The sequence below is a fragment of the Aquarana catesbeiana genome, linkage group LG09 (genome assembly GCF_042186555.1).
Source record: "Aquarana catesbeiana isolate 2022-GZ linkage group LG09, ASM4218655v1, whole genome shotgun sequence".
Taxonomy (NCBI): Eukaryota; Metazoa; Chordata; class Amphibia; order Anura; family Ranidae; genus Aquarana; species Aquarana catesbeiana.
The window spans coordinates 45,443,813-45,454,385 of NC_133332.1; the positions used below are offsets into that span (position 1 = coordinate 45,443,813).

The following is a 10,573-nucleotide window of genomic DNA, read 5'->3' on the forward strand; positions in this document are numbered from 1 at the left end:
CATAAATGTTTGCATAGAATATAAAGCCAGAAATACACTAGTAGACTACATTCATAGAAATATTCATAAATTCTCAAAGTGCATTTGATGACATGATGAATACCATTTGAAAATACTTTAAAAAAATGTTTGCTTTTAACAATCGACTTTGGAGTGAATGGATTTTCCCCAAATAAAAAACCCCATTCACCGTTTGGTCCGGTGCTCCTTCTGTCGGTGTATGCTTTGAATCACGGTCTGGGTACCCACTGGAGGGCAGCCCTGTTTTCTGTGAGCTGCCTAACCCGAGCCCAGTGATCTCTAAATAATTATTTTCCTTTCACTGATTTATACATGAAAAATGTTTAAATCCCCATGGCCTCTTGGATGTTTTTCTTTTTTTTGGCATTCAGGGCAAAAGGACAGGGTCTCTTTAAAGCCCACCCATGACCCAGTTGGGCCTCAGGCACGCAGCCAGTTCTGATGTAATCTGGAGGTGTGTTTCCATGCCTGGGACTGGGAGAGACACCTCCAGTGCACAGCCGCCCATATTAATGAATGTCTGTAAGTAGGTATAGGCTGGCACAAGAGCCACGTTGCAGGATGTATAGCTGTGCATGTGTACAAGATAACACAATCTGTGTCAGAAGCCTCAAACCACCTGTGTGCATGGGTCACTATTCTTGCTTTCACAGAGTTCCCTTGCCCCTGCTTCCTCTGGTACAGGTGCAACAAAATATTAAATATTGGCTGGTGTAAGAGCTAACAGGGGGCAATCATACCACTGCCCTCTGTATTGTGACTCTGTTTGGGCCTAGCATTTGGCTGCTAGGTCTGAGCACTGTATCAAAGGAGGAGATCACGTGCCCTCCTATACTCGGAGCATTGAGCATTTTGCAGTAGAGAGGGAAGGCATGTTTGGGAAGTGCTGTGAAGGTGAGTATACGTGGGTACAGGGGTGGGCTTTAGGTCTCTTTCACACAGATGGCTTCCTTCCTCTTGAAAGCAATCCGCAGTGGATCACTTTTCAGACCACAAAGCCAATACTGTAACCACCTGCATCCCCTTTCTTATCCCCTGGGGGGGGGGTTCTATCCCAGTGGGGATTTTACATTCAACTAGTAAAGTGGTCTCCAAATTTCAGCCCATGGGCCAAATGTGGCCCTTTGCTTGCCTTTGTCCCTTGGTTCACGTTTCCTCAGACTTGTATAAGGCACTGTTTCTTCCACTGATACCAACTATGGTAACTATGGTGAGGCACTATTTAACCCACTAACACGAACTATGGAGAATTATTCCTTCCACTGACACCAACATTGGGGAACTATTCCTCCCACTGACATCAATAATGGGGCACTATTCCCCCCACTGACACCAACGATGGAGCACTATTCCTCCCACTGACACCAACGATGGGGCACTATTCCTCCCACTGACACCAACGATGGAGCATAATTCCTCACACTGATATAAATGATTGGGCACCAATATTCCCACTTGTACCAATGATAGGCCACTATTCCTACTGACCACATACACTATTTTATTGTTTTTACTCCTGCTGATTGCCAAGCTTGAGACAATGGGGTTGATTTACTAAAACTGGAAAGTGCAAAATCTGGTGCAGCTCTCCAAAGAAACCAATCAGCTTCATAGTTTTATTTGTCAAAGCTCAATTGAACAAGCTGAAGTTAGAAGCTGATTGGCTACCATGCACAGCTGCACCTGATTTTGCATTCTCCTAGTAAATCAAGCCCATTGCTTATTCCCACTGACACTGGGGCATTTTCTACTCCCACTGGCCACGGTCCGGTCCCACTAAAGTCTAAAGGACAGTAAACTGTCCCTTTGTTGAGAAAGTTTGGAGACTCCTGAACTAGTGTGATGCAACTGTAGGAGCCTAATTTGGCATCCAGTTATGTCGTGGTCCCACTGACTTGAATGGGCGAGCTTGATTTGTGGTGTCGCCTGTCAAAATCAACATGGTGAGTTCAAATTGTCGCACCATGAAGCAACACTGCTGTGGCAATGTGAACTTTCCCCTCCCGCTGCCATTTCAATTTGAATGTGGGTGGTCAGAGGATGGTAAAAACAGCCTGTTTTTCCTGTCCTTGTGTTGCCAGTGTGCACTAAGTCTTAAAGAGGCCCTGTCACTAAGGCTACTTTCAGATTAGGGCATTGTGGGCGTCGGCGGTAAAGTGGCGCTATATTGAATACAAGGCTCCTATAGCGCTGCATAGATGCGGCTTGCAGGACTTTTTTTCCCATCCTGCAAGCGCACCGCTCCAGTGTGAAAGCCTTCAGGCTTTCACACTGGAGACACAGGAGAGGCTCTTTACAGGCGCTAAACAGGCGCTATTTTTAGCGCTGTAGCGCCTGTAAAGCGACTCAGTGTGAAAGTAGCCTTAATCAGCATTATGATAATATTCTAAACCAGGGAAAGACCAGAAGAACAAAAACAGTTCTGTGAAATTAAAGTGGTCCAGCCCTAGTAGAGGAGTCATTAATCGGACACCAATGGTTGTGTGCCTATAGGCTCCAATGATGAAAATCTAGCCCTGGCTGCAGGTAATTGTGTATATTACAGTAAAGTAGTTTGCCTCATCCTCCAGTTTGCCCAGTGGAACCACCGATTTGCTGGTTTGGATTTAAGGCCAGAAAGTCACTGAGCAGGGCAACTTTAGAGAGAGAGCACTCACCAGGAACAACTCTGCCTAAATTAGTTCTACATGAGAAAATCAGTCACTTTGATCACCCCAAGCATGGTCTCTTATGCGTCTTTAAAAGACAAGAGGGGCAGGGGATGAGCATGATACTGAAAAGGCATCTGTGCAAGGAAGACTTATCTGCAAAGTAACAAAGGGCATTCAACTTGCAGCCTTGATGAAGGGTGGGGATGAAGGGTCTTCTACTGTACATACTGATGTACCATTTATCTATTTATCATTGGAATTACGGCATTTGGAGCATGTCAGAAGTGCTGTGTTCTTATATGTATATATAATACTGTAAATGCATATCTATATATAGATATAGATATAGATATATCTATCTATCATCTATCTATCTAGAGAGAAAGAGAGAGTGTATGAGTGTATGAGAGTGTGTGTATATATATATATATATATATATATATATATATATATATATATATATATATATATATATATTGGACGGCAAGCGTAATTCGTTCTGGAAACATGCTTGTAATCCAAAGCACTTGTATATCAAAGCGAATTTCCCCATAGGAAATAATGAAAACTCAGACAATTTGTTCCACAACCATTTGTTAAATTTAGAAAAATCTGAAAGGTGAACTTACACAGGTCCCCCTCCTCGCCCCCCCCCCCTCCCCCCTGGTCCCCCTGACCTGGGCCATGGCAATCTCTGGTTCTAAGCCCCGGTATGTCCGCACCAGGAGTCCGGGGCTTAGAAATCCTCTCTGCAGCCACGGGTCTTCTCCATAGCTGACAGGATGGGCTGCTGATTGGTCTAATTGCTTATTAGAATGCTCCAAAACGTCCCTCCTGACGAGGGGACGTTTTGGACATTCAGCTCAGGGGATTTCTAAGCCCCGGTGCCTGATCTCACAAATGCGCTTCTGGAAGAATGGTCAAACATTCCCATAGACACACTCCTAAACCTTGTGGACAGCCTTCCCAGAAGATTTGAAGCTGTTATAGCTGCAAAGTGTGGGCCAACTCAATATTGAACCCTAAGGACTAAGACTGGGATGCCATTAAATTTAAAGTGATACTAAAGGTTCATAATTAAAAAAAAAAAAAAAACAAACATGTCATACTTACCTCTGCTGTGCAGCTCGTTTTGCACAGAGTGGCCCCGATCCACGACTTCTGGGGTCCCCCAGCGGCTGTCTCGGCTCCTCTCCGCGTGAGCTAGCCCCCTCTGGGAAGTGCTTTCCCAAGGGGGTTACCTTGCTGGCGCGCTCCCGAGTCCAGCATTTGCGTCCATAGACACGAATGCCAGACTCGGCCCCACCCCCCAGCGCCCGTGTCATTTGGATTTGATTGACAGCAGCGCGAGCCAATGGCTGCGCTGCTATCCATCTATCCAATGAAGAGCCGAGAAGCCAGCGCATTCTCAACGCAGGACTTTCGAGGGCTCAGGTAAGTAAACTGGGGGGGCTGGGGGCCTGTAACCATCAGATGTTTTTTCACCTTAATGCATAGGATGCATTAAAGTGAAAAAAAAACGGAAGGTTTACAACCCCTTTAATGAGCGTGTAAAGCCAGGTGTCCCAATACTTTTGACAATATAGTGTATATATAAATATATATATATATATTATTGCAGGACAGGATAGCTATTAGAGACCTGCATTTTTTGCCTCCTCACCGGCAGGATGAATAAAGCATGCTGCTCTCTTGTTGGTGACTTATGTTTTGCAGAGATTTTGTCAGTATAGAGCAATGGCACACTCATCGAGAAGGCTAGGGAGTGACATACTGTATACAAGCAGGTGTGTGCAATGTTTTCCTAGCACATTTTAGTGCCATTGGCCCAAAGAAAAAGATCTTTCCATATATTCCCTAGTGTGTGGCTGTTTCGTCATACATCTCCCATAGTAGGTTTACTTGCTGTGTATAAATGTAATGCATGTTTATAAAGTTCTGCTCTCAAATAATGTCCATGGCCATATAATGTTAGATTTTTGTGCGCATGTTCACCCAACAATCATTCGTTAGAACATTTGATAATATCATCAGTGACTATACAAATTTCTTATGAAAGTTTGATTTGATTGCTATGAAAATGTTGCAAATTTTTACATTTAATTTCAGGGTAGACAGAAGTGAATGTGACTTCATTAAAGCGGGGGTCCACCTATCTATCCTTTTTTTTTTTTTTTAGTTCGTTCACAAACTTTTCTTCTCAGCATTACATACTCACATATTGTGTGTAATATGTCCGCCTGTGTCAGATTTCGTCGGAAAGAATAACTTATATTATTCACTGCAGGCGGTTTCCATCTTCATTGTGGGCATTTGAAGCCCACAAGCATTTATTTCCTGGATGTGGTGAATGCTGTGCTCCCAGCATTCACTGCTCGTTCCTGCACACGCTCAGTGGCATCCTGGGAAGCCTGAGACTAGCTCCCAGGAGTCTGGGAGAGGCTAGAAACACGCCTACTCCCATGGGAGGAGAACCAGGAAGTGCAAAGAAGAATAGAAAAATAAAAGGTAATTACGGCGATTTAAATTTTTTTAAACGGCATGTCAGCATCTAGGCAAGGAAGAGAATACATACAGATATTGTTCAAAATTTGGGTGGAACTCCGCTTTAACATTAAGAATTTTACGCAATTCATTCTTCTCTATCGATTATTCTTGACCATTGACTTGACCCCACTAAGTATTAGGTGGTGGCAGCATCATGTTTTGGGGATGATTTTCTTCAACAGGGACAGGGAAGCTGGTCAGAGTGGATGGGAAGATGGATGGAGCCAAATACAGGGCAATCTTAGAAGAAAACCTGTTATGCTGCGTACACACGAGCGGTCTTTCCGACGGACTTTCTGACTAGGTCCGACGGACTTTCCGAACCAACGGACTTGGCCACACACGATAGGACTAAGTCCGTTCATAAGTCCGTTCAGTTTGAACGCGATGACGTAAACGGGACTAAAAAAGGAAGTTCAATAGCCAGTAGCCAATAGCTTCCCTTGCGTCGTATTTGGTCCGTCGGACCAGCACACAGACTAATGCCCCGTACACACGGTCGGACTTTGTTCGGACATTCCGACAACAAAATCCTAGGATTATTTCCGACGGATGTTGGCTCAAACTTGTCTTGCATACACACGGTCACACAAAGTTGTCGGAAAATCCGATCGTTCTGAACGCAGTGACGTAAAACACGTACGTCGGGACTATAAACGGGGCAATGGCCAATAGCTTTCATCTCTTTATTTATTCTGAGCATGCGTGGCACTTTGTGCATCGGATTTGTGTACACACGATCGGAATTTCCGACAGTGGATTTTGTTGTCGGAAAATTTTATAGCCTTCTCTCAAACTTTGTGTGTCGGAAAATCCGATGGAAAATGTGTGATGGAGCCTACACATGGTCGGAATTTCCGACAACAAGGTCCTAGCACACATTTTCCATCGGAAAATCCAACCGTGTGTACGGGGCAAAACAGTTTTCCCAATTTTAGTCCGTTGGACAGATTTGAAACATGTTCTATTTCTAGGTCCGTCAGATTTTTATCCCGAAAAGCTATCGGACTAGCTCACACACTATCGGATTGTCCGACGGACTAATCCCTTTGGACCTAGTCCGCCGGAAAGTCCACTCATGTGTACGCGACATTAGAGTCTGCAAAAGACTTGGGTGGAGGTTCACCTTCCAGCAGGACAATGACCCTAAACATACAACCAGAGCTACAATGGGATGGTTTAGATCAAAGCAAATTCATGTGTTAGAATGGCCCAGTCAAAGTCCAGACCTAAATCCAATTGAGAATCTGTGGCAAGACTTGAAAATTGCTGTTCCCAGACGCTCTCCATCCAATCTGACCGAGCTTGAACTATTTTGCAAAGAAGAATGGGCAAAAATGTCACTCTCTAGATGTGCAAAGCTTTTACAGCTGCATATCTTTTTGGGTATGTCTCTAATTGCAGTGAAAGGCGGTTCTACAAAGTATTGACTCAGGGGGCTGAATACAAATGCACGCCACACTTTTCACATATTTGTAAAAAATGTTGAAAACCATTTATCATTTTCCTTCCACTTCACATTTATGTGCCACTTTGTGTTGGTCTATCACATAAAATCCCAACAAAATACATTTACGCTTTTGGCTATAACATGACAAAATGTGGAAAATTTCAAGGGGTATGAATACTTTTTCAAGGCACTGTTAATCCTGATTCCTGACGCATGAGAGGGAAACAATGTATAACATTTTTGCCTGAAAATTTTATTGCTATTGGGATATAAATATTTATATGCAATACAATTATTTTTAAACTAAAAATATTTATTCAGCAAAGCATGATCCAAATCAAACGTTTTCACCAACTCTTGTAGAAGAATTAGCTCCCCCACATTCTGTGTTTTTGACACTTTTTGGCGTATTCATTTACCGTAATTCATTATTCCAACTCTTACCTAGTCTAAAAAGTGGAGATGTAGAAATTAAGTAGTGTCAATTTTTTTACCAAATTTTAAAATTCCACTATGTTATAAGAGCTTAACTCCCACTTCAGTATTCTAAACGCTGACCGCAATTTTTATAGCAATTAGAACTGCACTTTACATGCGCTGACTCATGAAGAATTAAAGGACCACAGCTGTGAACAATATGGTATTCCGTTGACTACATGGAGTGATACTATTTTTAATTCCTTTTTTTTTTCTTTTTTTTAATTCGATACACCTTTATTGATGTTTTTCTTTGCATTTACATGCAGACCAATCTGTCCCGTAAAGGGGTGATTACAATGATCACTTTTTAATTGCTCTAATCTTGTTTATAAACCATTGTCATTGTCACTTACTGTATGCTGAACTTGATCTGCTTATAAATGTTGAGAAAAATCGAAATAAAGGCATATGACATTAAAAAAATCTATTTACTGAATACTATCTTTATATATATATATATATATATATATATATATATATATATATATATATATATATATATATTTATATATAAATAAATTCCTTTATTCAAGAGAAAAGAACAGTCCAAAATCTACATATGAACAAAACAGTACATTCACAGTGTGGGTTCTTTGGACGTTGAGGGGGGGAACGGGGGTCTCTGGACAGTCCCCAATACTATACCTTTAATTACCGTATCAACTTCATACAGTTATTAAAACACAAGCACTTTAATGATAGCGAAGGCCAGGATACTGGCTTTGGTGAAAGCAATGGATTAGCTGCCAGCTGTCACATTTTTAGAGCAACTTAGAAGATGAGATAAAAGTGTCTGATTGGGTGTTACAATCAACACAAAAAGCTCAGATTGCACGTCCAATTGCTTCATTCTGAGCACTGTAATGTCCTGTACACACAATAGGATTTTCCGACAACAAATGCTGGATGTGAGCTTGTTGTCGGAAAGTCAGACCATGTGTAGGCTCCATAGAACATTTGTTGTCGGAATTTCTGCTAACAAATGTTTGAGAGCAGGTTCTCAAATTTTCCGACAACAAAACTTGTTGTTGGAAATTCCGAGCGTGTGTACATAAGTCCGACGCACAAAAGTGTGCATGCTCAGAATCAAGCAGAAGAGCCGCACTGGCTATTGAACTTCATTTTTCTCGGCTCGTCGTACGTGTTGTACGTCACCGCGTTCTTGACGTTCGGCATTTCCGACAACATTTGTGTGACAGTGTGTATTCAAGACAAGTTTGAGCCAACATCTGTCAGAAAAAAATCCACGGTTTTATTGTCGGAAAATCCTATCGTGTGTACAGGGCATAGCATTCAAAATAGATCGATCAGTAATAGTATTGTTGATTATTTAGTTCAAGATTTCACTGTTGACAAGGCAAGGAACAAGTGCAGTAAATCATAACAACCAATCAGAATCCATCTTCCATTTTTGTCACTAAGAAAATACAGATAACGTGTCTTTAGACTGGATACAGTACAAAAAGCATTCTGCTACCTATTGTAAGGCAAAGATGGCTGATTAAAATTAGTGTTAAAAACAACGTGTGTATATACACAGTATATATATATATATATATATATATATATCAGCAAGATACAGGGCAACAACCCCTTGAATTCAAAGGAAAGCAATAATTACACATGCAACATAATCAACAATTTAATCCTTTATGGGGGAGGTCTTTCCTATGATGATAGATAGATAGATAGATAGATAGATAGATAGATAGATAGATAGATAGATAGATAGATAGATAGATAGATAGATAGATAGATAGATAAAGCTGGTCATACATTATACAATTTTCTTGTTCAATTTCCTTTAGATTTACCTTCAACTATGTAGTAAAAGGGCATGCCTGATTCCATACAAATTAAAAAGTGTTTAGGTTTTATCTCATATTATATGGTTTTGGGAAATCTAAAGGAAAATTGTACAAGAAATTATATAATGAATGGCCCGTCTTAGAGAGAGAGAGAAAAAGAGATAGATAGTGATAAATAAAGAGATAGACAGATAGATAGATAGATAGATAGATAGATAGATAGATAGATAGATAGATAGATAGATAGATAGATAGATAGATAGATAGTCATTGCATACAATAAAATACAAAAAAATAGTTGTGCTCTTTTACAACAGTATTAATAGATAACACCACTATAATATATCACAACCCCATATATATCATGTCACAGTATTTCCTTATGGGTTTGTCACATTACCGCCGTTAAGTAAAAGTGTCTCAAATAAAAACGACTTAACTTTATCACGAGCGTCTGTACTAATAATGAAAATATCAAGAGTTTGCCATAAGTCCTCCAACTACATCTATTCTGTCAGAAATGTGCTGTAAATACCCTACTGAATCTCCCCAAATAACCTGCAACAACCAATCAGCAACCACCTTTCATTGTTCTCAGAACTTTAAAGTAGTGAACGGTAACGTTTGATTCGTTGTCATTGTTGGCACAATGTTACATAATTTCAGCAGTGAGCACTTGCCACCTTTTAGCATTCGGCAATCGGGAATATTTTTCACAAAGGGGGAGATTTGCTAAAACTGTCACACACAGAATCTGGTGCAGCAGTGCATAGTAACCAATCAGCTTCTAACTTCAGCGTGTTCAATTAAGCTTTGACAATAAAACCTAAAATCTGATTGGTTACTATGCACAGCTGCACCAGATTCTGTGTGTGACAGTTTTAGCAAATCTCCCCCAGTTTATCATGTTCTGTATAGACTGTGCAGATCTTCCATCTCTCTTACCTCTGTAGAGTGCTGGGAATAAGCACAAGCTCCGGTATCCTTGGATGACGCAGAAGCTGCCACTTGCTGTCACTGGTCTCAGAGACTGGGGTCCCTCCAGCTCCCGGTGCTGTGTGTGTGTGTGGATGGAGGTGGCTGTTATCCACTGTCTGACTCCTTGTGCTCTGATGACTGACAGATGGAGAGAGTAAGGAAGGGAGGGAGAGACAGGTCCAACTTATGATGTCATGCTGAAAGTTCTGATACACATCTGTAATGACATCAATACTTCTTACACCCCTCTCTCCTCTGGCTCCTTCCCTCCTTTCACCACTTTCTATTCTTCCCCCTCCTCTCTCTCTGTTCCCTTGTCTTCCTCTGTATTTTTAAACTCTCTCCATCTGCCCCTTTATGCGTCTAGATCTACCGTCCTCACAGCCTTGTAACAATTTTATTTGTTTGTATGATCTCACTTGTATTTTCAGCTCTTTAGCAATTTTTTGGATCTGACTCCTCTAGTTGTTTCCTTGTACTTGTTATTAGGACTACTAGTTTTATCTTCCTCTTTACAGAACATTTAATTCACACTCAATAAATCCATTTGTGTCAAAACCACTTGTTCCCAATATGTGACACAGTATCCAAAATTGCAGTGTTCATGGCAATCAAAAGTTCTTTAAAGTGAACCTGTG

General features: G+C 41.1%; 1 protein-coding gene across 1 annotated transcript in view; it reads right to left on the reverse strand.

The window, feature by feature from the left end:
* TNXB (tenascin XB) overlaps nt 1-10,313 on the reverse strand; it is a 184,173-nt gene extending 173,860 nt beyond the window's left edge. The window contains exon 1 of the mRNA XM_073598403.1: nt 9,903-10,313. The gene's annotated coding sequence lies outside the window, so the exon portion shown is untranslated. The remainder of the gene's footprint in view (nt 1-9,902) is intronic.
* Nucleotides 10,314-10,573: the final 260 nt, after the last annotated feature.